The 15,385-nt window shown below is 31.9% G+C and overlaps 1 long non-coding RNA gene across 1 annotated transcript; it reads right to left on the reverse strand.

Annotated features, from left to right (window-relative positions):
- Positions 1-11,326: 11,326 nt before the first annotated feature.
- Positions 11,327-13,560, reverse strand: LOC139885857 (uncharacterized). The gene is made up of 3 exons (XR_011772134.1): positions 13,543-13,560; positions 12,117-12,161; positions 11,327-11,727 (listed from the first exon to the last, which is right to left on the reverse strand). It is a non-coding gene; the product is annotated as an uncharacterized lncRNA (long non-coding RNA).
- Positions 13,561-15,385: the final 1,825 nt, after the last annotated feature.

Consider the following 15,385-nt stretch of genomic DNA (forward strand, 5'->3'; position numbering starts at 1 on the left):
TCTAAGCAACTATCAGTTAGACACACTAATGCAAGACCTGGTTCGCTAAGACCACCGCTCTGATACCAACTTTAATGCCCCGTTCATACCGATTATAAAGGATTCACAATAGTTGATTTCATTGCGAGGTGCTTGACCTCTATATGATACATTTTACAAACATTGCATTCGTTTTTAAAAGACAAACTTTCATTACATCGAAAGTTGACGGCATGCATACCATTTCATAATATATCCAACTATAATTGACTTAATAATAATCTTGTTGAACTCAACGACTCGAATGCAACGTCTTTTGAAATATGCCATGAATGACTCTAAGTAATATCTCTAAAATGAGCAAATGCACAGCGGAAGATTTCTTTCATACCTGAGAATAAACATGCTTTAAAGTGTCAACTAAAAGGTTGGTGAGCTCATTAGTTTATCATAATCGATCATTTCCATCATTTTAATAGACCACAAGATTTTCATTTCCATTTCTCATAAATATACGTCTCATACATAGAGACAAAAATCATTCATATGGATTGAACACCTGGTAATCGACATTAACAAAATGCATCTAGAATATCCCCAAACATATAAACATCGAAGTACTAAAGCAGTTCAAATTCTTTGACTGGGGCGTGTCAAAGCCCATAGATCTATCTTTAGGATTCGCGTCAATTGGTGGCAATTATAATAAACACCAATTCTTAGGTTATCAAGTTCAACAAGGGCGATATCCGGTATAACAATTCAACCATAGAATGTAGTTTCAAGTACTTGTGTCTATTTCGTAAAACAGTTATAAAAGCAGCGCATGTATTCTCAGTCCTAAAAATATATATTGCAATAGCATTTAAAAAAGGAGCAAATGAAACTCACAATACTGTATTTTGTAGTAAAAATATATATGACGACATTGAACAAGTGCAGCGTTGGCCTTGGATTCACGAACCTATATCATTTGTATATCTATTAAAACATATAATCGTAATCGAATAAGTTTAGGTATTATTATTAATTGTTATTTTAGTAACTTGTATGTTTCATTAATAACTATATTAACTATATTTATTTTATATACTTTAGATAAATAATTTATAAAATGTAGTTTTCTTAAATATATTTTTATATAACTAACTTTTATTGTAATAATAATAATATTAATAGTAATATTGATAATAATAATAATAATAATATAGTTGTAATAATAATAATGGTAAAAGTAATAATGATGATAGTAATAATATTAAAAATGATAAAAAATATTATTAATAATGTTAATACTAATAATAATGATAAAAGTAATAATAATGATAATAAAAATATTAATTTTAATAATAGTGATAATAAATAATAAAAACTTACATTATATAATTTTGATCCTAATTCTTAATACTAATAATACTTATTAATAATACTTGATAGTAATTAATGTAAATAATAATAATAATAACTACAATAATAATAATAATAATAATAATAATAATAATAATAATAATAATAATAATAATAATAATAATAATAATAATAATAATAATAATAATAATAATAATAATAATAATAATAATAATATTAATAAGTAATAAGTAAACTACCTCAAGAAGTATTCCCTAAAAAAAATGCCCAAGTCCGGGGTTGAACCCGCGACGTCCTGCTAACACGATAATATCCTTAACCACTTCTCTGACTCTGCTTTTTCTAATTTAATTCCGTCCCCATTTCCATTTATCCCAAATTACTTCCGTTTCCAGTTTCATCTTCTTTATCATTTTTATCATCTTGATTATTATACTCATTGTCGTTATCAACTAATATCATCACCATTATCGTAAACGTTTATCATCATCAACTTAGAAATATGAACATAATCGTCTTTCTATCTCATCATTGTGGTATCACCATTACGTCATTCCTATTCATCGTCATTTACTTATCATAATTTAATCATCTCATCATCATGCCCGTTTACCCTCTAATCGTGATTATTATCATAATAATATCATTATTATTGTCACTGTATAGTATCCTATACGGCTATACCTATATTTTCGGTACAACAATTTTCAAGTCCTCGGCCCAACATCATGCTATATAAACTGCCCAACTAAACTCCTTTGGCCCAACAAAAACTCTCGGCCCAACTCCTTAAACTAAATTCTCGGTCCATGCATGTGTTAGGATTTTAATAGGAGACAATAATCCGCCATTTTCATTTTAATAATCATATTATACCTTTAACAAAATCAAGTGGCCATCTTTATGCTGTTTGTCGACCACATAGAAACTTTTTTTTATTTACCCATCTAGTTGTAAAGGTTGAATAATTACTTGAACTCTCGGCCCACAACAACCTTCAGTCCAATTAGTTTGTCCGCAATTTGTGGTGGTACTCGACTAATAAGGAAATAAAAAATAGCTCAAAGTCTTCAAGTGGGGTTAATGGTTGTAGTGGTTGTCGACTACTAATGAAAAAAAATTAGAAAGAAAAACGTGCTCTCTACACAGCATCATTAACATCATTCTCACAATTTACTTTATTTATGTTAACTTTACAGTAAATAGCATGATTTAAAAGTTGTAGTAGTAGTAGTTACAATAATGGGGTTTGTTTGGGTTATCGAACAAGAAAGCAGAAACAAAGATGAGCCGTACAGGAAAACCGAATACTCAACGTGGCTGTTAGATGAGTTATAATAGTATTGTAGCAGCAGGTTTTATAAAGTAAACAAAAGTGGTGGTGGGTTGTTTCAATGATAGCGGTTGTTTACATAGTTGGAGATGGTAGTGATCGAATAAGTCTAAACGAACATAAGCTTGTTTGTGGTGGTGGTTTAAGTATAAAATAGAAGAGAGAAAGAAGAATGAGAGAGAGAATGAGAAGGTGATTCTTGATGGCGGTTGTGATGAAGAAGATGGGTTAATTTGGTGTACGTATTTCTTGGTTCTAGTTATTCAAAAAGAAAGAAAAGTGATAGTGGAAATCAAAACAGGAAACTTACACAACTTGAAGGCGGTTGTTTCGAAGGTGGTAGTCTGGTGATGATATTGTAGAGTTGCAGAGAACACAAATTTATTGGGGTGGTGAGGTTCACGAATCCAAAGAAAAATATAGGGAAGTTAGAGAGCTGAAGAGAGATCATAGTAGTGGTGATGAAATGTGTGTTCTTATTATTTACATGTGTATGTATATATCTATATCATAGATAGATGAAGATATTTAATTACAGATAGATGGTGATAGATATGGATAGATAACAGAAAACAAAAGTTGAGTGATGTGGGTGTCGACAATGGAATCAATCCAGGGAAGAAAGAACAAAAATAAAAATAAAATACAATTAAAAGTAGAAAATGACTGCAAACTGAATTTGTTTGCATCCTAAACAGAATTCGACATAGTGCTCAATCAGATACAGGAATGTAAAGATGATAATGATGGGAAAATAAAAATCACATGTTATATAACAGATTTTATATATTGTAATTACTATTAACGATCAATAATTATATTAATAAATATAAAAATACTAATATAATAATAATAATAATTTCTAAATAATATAGAGTAATAAAAATACTGTTATAATAATATTAAATAAAAAAATAGGAGAAGTTTTAATAGAAAGATAAATGTAATAATAATTAATAATAATAATGACAATAACTATAAAATCGATAACAATAATATTATTAATGATAATAACTAGAAAGAGGTCCTACGCGCTTCGCTGCGTTTTAACATTTTTATGACATTCGGTAATATTATGCGTATAGTTAATATAAGATTATGTACCAAAAAAACAAACACAAAACACACAATTTATCATTCACCTTCAGGTTCAAAAGAAATAGCCTTTGGTCGGTTAACGGTGGCGTTATTGGTTGGTTATTGAACATTAAAAAATAAGTGAATTAATGGTTGTCAAGAAAAGGAAAAAAAGTTGTAAAGAAAGGGTAATTCTTCTTCCTTTCGATCGGTTAACGGTTGGTGGTTTTGATTGATTAGTGGTCAATTAATTGAACATGTAAAAAATAACGGTATAAAAAAGAAATGAAAAAAAGTTGTAAATAAAAGGTGAAAAAAGATTATGAAAAAGATAAAAAAAAATCTAAGAAAATGAAATATAATGTTTACTAAAAAAAAAAGTTTAATCTACATTGTAATTTACGATGTTTAAACTTCATTCAATTTGACCCTCTAACTTATTGGTTATATAAGGGTAATTAAATAAAAATCACTCCGTAATACTCCCTATGTCCCAATTTAACAGTCCACAGACAAAAAACACACAGTTTAAGAAAAAATGATTATCACATGTATTTTTTGTCTACTTTTTCCCTACTATTCAGTTTTACCCATTACTTTTTACCTATACTTTTGTCTTACTTAAATAAATCAAGGGTATAAAAGTACTTTAACCAGTTATTCTTTTCCATTTATAGAAGTGGACTATTAATTTGAGACGGACAAAAAAGGAAAAGTAGACTATTAATATGAGATGGAGGGAGAGAGTAATATATAGTGTAACTGTAATAGATGATAGATATTCAAGATAAATGTGATCTTTATCTTATTGAAATGAAGTATGTTAGGTACGTCTAGTCTAATTGATGTATTGTCAGAGTTGGTTGTAAGACTCAATATTCATATTTTATATTATATTAGTATAATATAAAGATAAATATAAATATAAATATAAATATAAATAAATTATATAATTCAGAAAATACGAAAAATGAAAATGGATCTCAAACCAAATATATTTTTGCATCGGAGCATGTGACTACACTATGTCAAATATGATGTCAGATGGAGAACTCTGTCCAACTTTCTCACTATCACCTAAAATAATTTCACTCATCATCTTTTTTATATACTTCAAATTTAAAAAACTTAAACCATCTTAGAACTACCTTCTCCAACTCCACCATTTACCACATCCATCCACCACCGCTGTAAACCACCGCCATCTACCTTCATCATCCGCCACCGCCAACCACCAACCACTTTCATCACATACCTCCGCCATCTAACTCGACCATTCAACTCCACCATCCATTCCCTCCATCCGTCACCACATCAACAAACCGCTGCTAGATCTGATTTTTCTTTTTAAACCGCCAACAACCACCAACAGATTCCGGCCAAAACAAAAATCCGGTATACTAACTACCAGCATGTTGGTGGTGTCACCAACCACGTCGTTTGATGACGGTGCTTGTATGTTGGTCACTAATCATGACGGTGGTGATGGCGGCGAGTTATATTCTTTTTCACCCTTTGATTCTCTTCTTCTGTCTTTTTTTTTCCTGCCGGAGTTTGGGCAGAACATTGAGAGGGTTGAGGGCAGGACTGGAAGAGGTTGATGGTGGCGGCTGATGGTGGCGGTGGAAGGAGGTTGATGGTGGTGGTGGGAGGTGGCGAATGGTGAGCAGGGGTGGTGTATGAATATTTTTTTTTCCAATTTATAAAAAAATAATAAGTTGTCAATTTTGGTGTATGATCTTTTTTATCAGATTTGTTTCAATTTTTTTTATAGGGGTGTAAAAAGACAAAAATACCCCTGGAGGTACTGTAGCTAATGTAGCTGCTATTATACTGTAGCAATTTTGATGATGTGTTGGAATGTTGAGGGCGGGACTGGAAGAGGTTGATGGTGGCGGCTGATGGTGGCGGTGGAAGGAGGTTGATGGTGGTGGTGGGAGGTGGCGAATGGTGAGCAGGGGTGGTGTATGAATTTTTTTTTTCCAATTTATAAAAAAATAATAAGTTGTCAATTTTGGTGTATGATCTTTTTTATCAGATTTGTTTCAATTTTTTTTTTGTATAGGGTGTAAAAAGACAAAAATACCCCTGGCGGTACTGTAGTTAATGTAGCTGCTGTTATACTGTAGCAATTTTGATGATGTGTCGGAATGTAATTGGCCGGTGTTGTCCATATTTAATATATTGTATAATAATAATGATATTAATAATAATGATAACAATTAGTATTAATAATATTATATCAAATGAAAATGTATCAAATTTCATATCAGAAATAATAATATTAATAATATAAATATTAATATTAACATTAATAATAATAATGAAAGTAATGATAATACTATTAATATAACAATTATATTACAACTTGTAAATATATATTAATATATTACCATTTAATAATTATATCATATTTACTAATTATATAACATATTGTATCTTTAATATTTATAAATTATATATATATATATATATATATATATATATATATATATATATATATATATATATATATATATATATATATATATATATATATATATATATATATATATATATATATATATATATATATATATATATATATTCAAACAATTGTTCGTGAATCTTCGAAAACAGTCAAAGGGTAATTGCATAAATGAAACAGTTCAAAATTTTGAGACTCAACCTTACAGACTTAGCTTATCGTGTCGAAATCATATAAAGATCAAGTTTAAATTTGGTCGAAAATTTTCGGGTCGTCACAGTGCATTTATACTTGAACCTTTCTTAGGCGAACTTCTTAATGGTACCAAATTTTCATCATACGAACTCGTACTCTACCACTTTCTGGTAACACATGTGAATTCAGGATTCATACGCGTAAAGATGATGACGACTTCGTTAATCACACTAGTTCGGGAACTTTGTCTCCCAAGTTGTTATTCACCACTGTCCCAGCTTACTATCCACGAGTACTATAAAGTTCCCACCACTAGGACAATCACTAACCACTATCGATGTTACACCGGTAACCTTCACTATCTCCCACTTCTTGTTGCTACCATCACTACTCTAGATGAGTATCGTCATCACCGCTTATCACTACGATCATATACTACTCGTTATTACCATTCGTTAATCTTGTCGTACCCAAAGACATTATTGTTTGATTTGAACCGCATTGACGTGAACAACCAGTTATACACTTCCCTCGGGAAACGCATCTTCAGAGTTGCACTAATTCTTTCGATTTAATACGAGTCACGTTAGAGATGCCGTTACACTTTGTTCATTTTAAATCTTCAAGATTACACGAATTTGATTCTATGGAGTGATGTGGGAATGGAGGTATGAGTTAGCATAATATAACGACATTCGATCAACGTAGTTATATTATGGTAAGTCATACCAAATTTTTAATGACTCGTGATGGTGATTGGACTCGATCAACCTAATCACCATCATGTGCCATGTACATGACTTTATTTTTCCTTGTTGCCATCGAAAAACTTTGAGAATATTGATAACAACCATACCAGGCACACATCTTGATATTTCCAAATCCTATTTATGCTTTTGAACGAATGACCAATTCTTTCAACTTCAAAACATATGTTACACGTGTATACTATCTCGTCTTCGCACACTTTTATCGACGAACTACGAAACTCTTGATATGCTCACATCGAGGCGGAAATTTCTCTCGCATTAAACTCGTACTTCCATGTAAGGAAAACCTTTATCTAAATTCTCAATGGAGAGAGAGACTCTTCACGTTATACTAGTATTCGCCACGAGGGTGAATAGTCCTAACAAACGTTTTTCGGAAACCAATAAGAAACTTATTCTAACAAACGTCTTTCGGAAACCGACAAGATGGGAAAGACTTGTACAACTATACATTATAGGAATTCTATCTCGACACGGTGTACCATTGTCATTTATTTCGGATTGAGATACTCATTTCACTTCTAAATTTCGGAGTGCCTTACAAGAAGCCTTGGGAACAAGTTTAAACATGAGTACCGCGTATCATCCACAAACCGACGGACCAAGCAAACATACGATTCAAACCTTGGAAAACATATCACGAACTTGTATTGTTGCCTTTAATTGATTCCTCTTACAACGATAGCTATCATTCGAGTCTTAATGCCACACCTTTCGAAACTTTATATGGCCTCAATGTCGTTCTCCTATTGTTGGGCCGAAGTAGGCGACAAGAAAATCACCGAACCCGAACTCATTTATGAAATAACCGTTAAGATCGTTCAAATCCAAGAAAGACCCAAGACGGCCCGTAATCGCCGCTATGCCGATGTTAGACGTAAGCCTCTCGAATTCCTAGTGGGTGGCCGCATAATATTAAAAGTCGCACCTCGGAAAGGTGTAATCCGTTTCGAAAAACGTAGAACGCTAAATCCACGATATTTTGATCCTTTTGAAATTTTGGAGCGTATTGGACCCGTTGCTTACCGTTTCGATCTTCCGACTCAATTGAGCTCCATTCATCCTACATTCCATGTAGCAAAGTTAGAGAAGTGTCTTGCGGAACAAGAACTTGTTATCCCTTTTCGATGAGCTTACTATCGATGACAAACTCCACTTCATGGGCAAAACCGGTTGAAATTATGAATCGTGAAACCAAACTTTAAAACAACGTAAAATCCCGACCGTCAAAGTTCGTTGGAAGGCCCACGGAAGTACCTTCACTCATTCGTAGAATTGGCAACGCAAGATTTCGAGGAAGAAACAACGACTACTACTTCCAACTAAATTTCGGGACGAAATTTCTTTTAAGGTGTAGGTAATGTAATAACCCGCATTTTTCCTTTAATTTATTTTAACGGCCATTTTTTTAGATAATATCTTTCGTTATCTAAATTCGTACCTTTCGTTAACTAACGTTCTTAATATTCCCGTTATTGGATTATAACATCTTCCGTTTACTCTCGTGTGTTTAAAATAATTCGTTCGGTTAATTCACGCACCCGCTTTCAAACTCGAGGGACTAAAGTTGCCAAGTGGGCAAACTAGTTGACTAGGTCAACTAGTCAACCCACCACCACCACCACTCATTCATTCAATCTCATCTCTCTTTCTCTACTACTTCCATTTTTACTCTCAAACACCCAATTCACTAATTCATCATCTAAATCCAATCTAGCAATCAAACATCAAAACAAATTACATATTTGTGATCCTTGCATCATCCTCTTCAATTTGGTACCAATTTCATAGCTTGGGGTAAGCTTTTCAAAATCTCTAATTTTTCATAAATTAGACCTTTAGACTTAAAATGGTGTTAATTAGTGTCTATGGCTCATTGTGATGTCGTGTATTTGATTTGTATGCTCGATCTTGTTATTTGGTGTAACTAGCATGAACACTTGAAATGGGTTAGTGTAATCTTTGATTTTGATTGATTAAATGTTGTTAGATGTTAAACCTATTGTGTTAAATGTGTTACTAGCATCATTAGCTTCAATTTGATATGTTGGTTGGCTTTGTAAGACCTCATTAACATGATTATTGATTTCATGATTCTTGGTTAGGGTTTGATAGATTTTAAAACAAACTTTCGATGCATCAAATGCTTTGCAATGTTTTTGTAAGTGTTTAGTTGTATTATATGCGTAATTTCCTTCAAAACGACATACTATATGTGTACGTTTAACGTCCGAATCATGAAATGCGTTTTACGAACTTGAAACTTTGATAATGAACTTTTAACGATCATTCGACGAGGATGTTGTTGTTGTAAATGATGAATTTGATTTATGAAACATGTTTAGTTGTATTCCTTGTTAAAATACCTTTTTAACGATGTATGATATGCATTTTAAGTGTTTGCGGTTCAAAATTTGTGCTTGTATGAGTTTTGGTTCGAGACTTGTGAAATTTCAGCATTTCAGCAACCCAGGTGTTTTGGACGCCGTCCCACCCTTTGGACGCCGTCCAGTCCTTCATTGTTGGACGCCGTCCATATGAACTGCAGATTTCTGCTTTGCTTGGTCGTTTACCGTTTAATTCTAACTATGCTACACACCTCCGATTAACATGAAACTTGGCCAACATGTTCATATATGATTACTAATTGAAGAAAAATTGTCGGATCCCCGACCCGACCCCGTTGACTTTGACCAATTTTGACTTTTAGTCAAACTTGACCAAACACTTGTGTAATCGTTTTAACGTGCTTTTACACTTATATCTTGCATGAAACTTGACAACTTGATTCACATGCTATATTAGTCGAGTCGTAACGAGCCATAGGACTAATTGAACACATTTCGCCCGACCTTGTGTCATAACCCGTAATTGATACAACTTATTTGTTTAGGTCAAGGCTAAGCAACTTTCATTTACACAACGTTTAATTTCAAGTACTTTGGCATGCAACTACGGTGAGATCACAGTCCCATTTTTTCAACAACTTTTATACTTTTAAATCATGGGATGAGAAACATATACGTATCATACTTTTATACTTTGAACACAAGTACGAAAACAAACATTCCACAACGTGTTAGAACAAAAAGCCTCAATTCAATTATCATTAGTTACACTTGCAGGGTGTAAGCGCGAAATTATGTTGTGTGGCCATACGGGTTTGACGAACCCTCATTCGGACGGTTCGCTACCGTTAGCGGATGAAATGTAATTTTATCGTGTATAGTGTAGGTTCTAACACTATGATTCAGAGGTACCATTCAGTAAAGCCATGATAATTGGGTGCTCGACATACAAACAACATCTTTGGAATGCAAACGATCTTATACTAAATCTTGTGGTTCAAAAATAACGTTTACAAATACACCTATGATTTCACCAACGTTTTTCGTTGACAGTTTTCTATATGTTTCTCAGGTTCATACATGGCTACTTGATACATGCTTCCGCACACTTTGATTACTTGCTTGGGGTCAAGCATACATGTATACGCTAGTGATAGCACTTTTGGATTCAAACTTAAAGTTTACATGCATACGCTATTGATAGCATTCTTGATTTTCAACTTATATTATGTCGCAAGTTATTTCATTTATACTTTATACTTTTGTAAACTTAAACTCTTTGTCGAACTGTTTGGTAACTTAAAAACTTTGCAAGTCATGCACGTTTCAAATGAATGCGACATAATTTTGGTCAAACGCGTCTCATTTAGGGACTATGACCACGTTACGGGACCTAAGTTAACGGCGCCGTCAAGGACGATTTTGTCGGGTCGTTACATGTATCCAATATAGAATCAAGATTTCACTGCATATTTGTATTTACATGTTAATATGTAGCAGTATAAAAATACAGATGAATGTTTCAATATTTTACTTCTTTCGACCAAGAATAGCACAACTTTTATTCACAAATTACATGATCGATCGGTCAATTAATGGCCAATCAAAACATTTTTGTAATATAATTTCAATCAGTGGCGGAACTTGAACCCGGACACAGGTGGGGCGAATGTAAAAATTTAATAAAAGTTTCAATGCCAGGAGGGTAAACACTAAAAAAAACCTTATTTGTTAGTAAAATTTTTTTTTTTTAGTGTAAATTTTTTTTTTTTTTTCAAATCCGGAGGGGGCGGGCACCCCCTCCGGATATAACTAAGTTCCGCCCCTGATTTCAATGTCAATCAAGAAGGGGATGTATGTTCATTGCTTCCGGAAGTAGTGGTCATTTTAAACCTATTTATTTACAAATAGGTTGATATGGGTAATGTTTCATTTATAATTTTTCAAACTGTTAAAGTATAGCAAAAAGAATATGTGTCAAATAGCGTTCATAATCCATTAAAATGCATTAAAGTTCCATAATTGTTTTAGTAAAAAATAGATTATATTTTAGTAGTGGAAGTCTAACCCAACTTGACCAGCTTGACCAACCCATTTTGCCACTTTAAGGTTCTATGTGTAGCCTTTCTTCCACTCCAAAGCTAACATGAAATTATACTCGTAACTCGCAGATCGTAAGTAGTCCATTTCCTGATAACAGAGTATATGAAAAAGTAAGATTTTAAGAAATTTAGCATATACAATATGTATACATTTGATATGCTATAGGAGGTTTTTTGGCCATTACACATGCTATATGTGATTACTATGAGAACTTTCCTATTTTCTTAGTTACAGAACTCCTTATTCACACTAAAAGGTAGCAATCATATAGAGTAAGGTTAAATTAGCCATCAATGGGAAAGAAGGATTGCTTTTCAAAAGGAAAAAATTTTGAATTTTAAAGATTCTATATAAAAGGAGTTTTTAAGTACCTTCCCCAATCACCCAAGAGCTGAAGTTTCCACATTAACTCACCACTGAAGTTTTTAAGTACCTTCCCCAATCACCCAAGATTCTATATAAAAAATTTTAAGTACCTATTTTCCATATTCTGAAAAAACCATAAGCGATACTCCCTTTACCTGCAATCAAAACACACCACTGAAGTTTCCACATTAACTCACTTCCAAGAGATGCTATTACATCATTCTGAACTTAATTATCCAATGCTATACATAATGAGTTCATCAATGCTCGGTAATACAAATTGTTCAAAAAATATGAGTATACATAAGCCCATTAAATCAAAACTAAACATATCACTTATCACTTATCTCTAATATTTGAATACACTTATTATGCAATTACGCTTCTATATGTTAATGCTCAATAGTATGTTTTCATATGAAATTATTACATAGCCAGGGATCCCAACACTTATTACGTAGTACTAAAGAATTAATCATCAATATATGTAACAACTCAATAATTAGGAGTATAATATTTGCTACCTTATCGTCATTGAGCAGAAAAATTAATTATCAATTTCCCTTCTTGATGTCGATGACGCATAAAGATACTCTAACAACCAAATCCCAACCCAATTTCAATAATTATTTAGTAAATAAACCCTATAACAATTCCTATGATGAACTTTAAATTGATGAACGAAACTGACTTCAATTGATAGGCAAACTCCACAGCCTGAATATACCATCTGGATTTATTTAATGAAAGGGAATGATTGTTGAATGATTTGGGAGTACACGTTAGGGCACAAAGGGATTGTGAATGAATTGTGATTCCTGATGCATTGTTATGATCAGTGTTGCAAAAGTCGGCCGAGTCGGCCGACGCGTCGTTTTTTAGGCATGACCGACGCGTCGTTGCTAAAAAGTCGGTCAAAGGTAGAAAGTCGGTCAAAGTCGGAAAAAGTCGGTTTAATTCGGAAAAAGTCGGTCAGAGTCGGTCAAAATTTTTTTTTTTTTTTTTGTAATATTGTTAATTGTTCATGTTTATTGTAAATATAATTTATATTTAAAGATTTGATCTATATAATATTATATATAAATATATATTTAATAAAACTATTTTAAAAAGTCAACGTTAGTCAACGCCCGTTGCGTCGCCGTTGCATCACCGTTGCGTCCGATGCGTCGTTTTTTAGGCATGGCCGATGCGTCACAGACTCGCGTCTTTTACAACCTTGGTTATGATACAGAATCATTTGATATATTTGCAAAGAATTCAAGTAATTTAGATCCGATGATCGTGATTTAACGTGGCTTTTTAATCTAATGGTCAATGGTCAATACTTTGCCATGTCAACTTTTTATAATTTTGCTTTGCTAATTATCACTTTGTTATAATGTTATAATATAAATATAATATAATATAATATAATAATAATATAATATAATATAATATAATATAAATATAATATAATATAAATATAAATATAAATATATAAAGTAATATATATACATACATATATAAGCAAAAGGAATATATAATGATTAAAACCTGGATAGGAGGTCACGACTGAGAATACCCTATGGATCCATATCTAATATTCGCGTTCACCGGTTCAAAACCAATTATTAAACGTTACCGTGCTAAGGGGAACGTTTATGCCGTTATATAACCCACACATATGTAAAGTTTAAGTACTCGTGTCTAGTATGTAAAACATAAAGAGCGCATGTATTCTTAGTCCCAAAAATAGTAAAGTAAAAAGGGAAGCTATAACTCACAGTGAATAAGCAGTAAAAGTCGATATGAAACGTGTAGTGACCCGAACTTTTCCATGTTTATATATATATATATATATTAAATGAAATTGTTATTTATATGATTAAGTGTTTCCAACATGTTAAGCAATCAAACTTGTTAAGACTTGATTAATTGAAATAGGTTTCATATAGACAATTGACCACCCAAGTTGACCGGTGATTCAGGAACGTTAAAACTTGTAAAAACTATACGATGACATATATATGGTTATATATATATATATATAGTTAACATGATTTTGTTATAAGTATGTATCTCATTAGGTATTTTAACAATGAGTTATATACATAAAAATGAGACTATTAATTTAAGAAACTCGAAAACGATATATATAACGATTATCGATATAACAACGTCTTACTAGGTACATATGAATCATATTAAGATATTGATACACTTGGTTAATTATGTTAAATGATAAGTAAATATATTATTAAGTGTATTAACAATGAAATACATATGTAAAAATAAGACTACTAACTTAATGATTTCGAAACGAGACATATATGTAACGATTATCGTTGTAACGACATTTAACTGTATATATATCATACTAAGATATATTATATATCATAACATCATGATAAAATAACAATTTAACATCTCATTTGTTATAATAAACAATGGATTAACAACATACAATAAGATCGTTAACCTAAAGGTTTCAAAACAACATTTACATGTAACGACTAACGATGACTTAACGACTCAGTTAAAATGTATATACATGTAGTGTTTTAATACGTATTCATACACTTTTGAAAGACTTCAAGACACTTATCAAAATACTTCTACTTAACAAAAATGCTTACAATTACATCCTCGTTCAGTTTCATTAACAATTCTACTCGTATGCACCCGTATTCGTACTCATACAATAACAGCTTTTAGATGTATGTACTATTGGAATATACACTCCAATGATTAGCTCTTAGCAGCCCATGTGAGTCACCTAACACATGTGGGAACCATCATTTGACAACTAGCATGAAATATCTCATAAAATTACAAAAATATGAGTAATCATTCATGACTTATTTACATGAAAACAAAATTACATATCCTTTATATCTAATCCATACACCAACGACCAAAAACACCTACAAACACTTTCATTCTTCAATTTTCTTCATCTAATTGATCTCTCTCAAGTTCTATCTTCAAGTTCTAAGTGTTCTTCATAAATTCCAAAAGTTCTAGTTTCATAAAATCAAGAATACTTCCAAGATTGCAAGTTTACTTCCAAGTTTTCTAAATCCATTCCAAGTAATCATCCAAGATCAAGAAACCTTTGTTACTTACAGTAGGTTATCTTTCTAATACAAGGTAATAATCATATTCAAACTTTAATTCAATTTCTATAACTATAACAATCTTATTTCGAGTGGAAATCTTACTTGAAATTATTTTCGTGTCATGATTCTGCTTCAAGAACTTTCAAGCCATCCAATGATCCTTTGAAGCTAGATCTATTTTTCTCATTTCCAGTAGGTTTATCCAAGGAACTTGAGGTATTAATGATGTTCATAACATCATTCGATTCATACATATAAAGCTATCTTATTCGAAGGTT

This window comes from Rutidosis leptorrhynchoides, chromosome 1 (genome assembly GCF_046630445.1).
Source record: "Rutidosis leptorrhynchoides isolate AG116_Rl617_1_P2 chromosome 1, CSIRO_AGI_Rlap_v1, whole genome shotgun sequence".
Taxonomy (NCBI): Eukaryota; Viridiplantae; Streptophyta; class Magnoliopsida; order Asterales; family Asteraceae; genus Rutidosis; species Rutidosis leptorrhynchoides.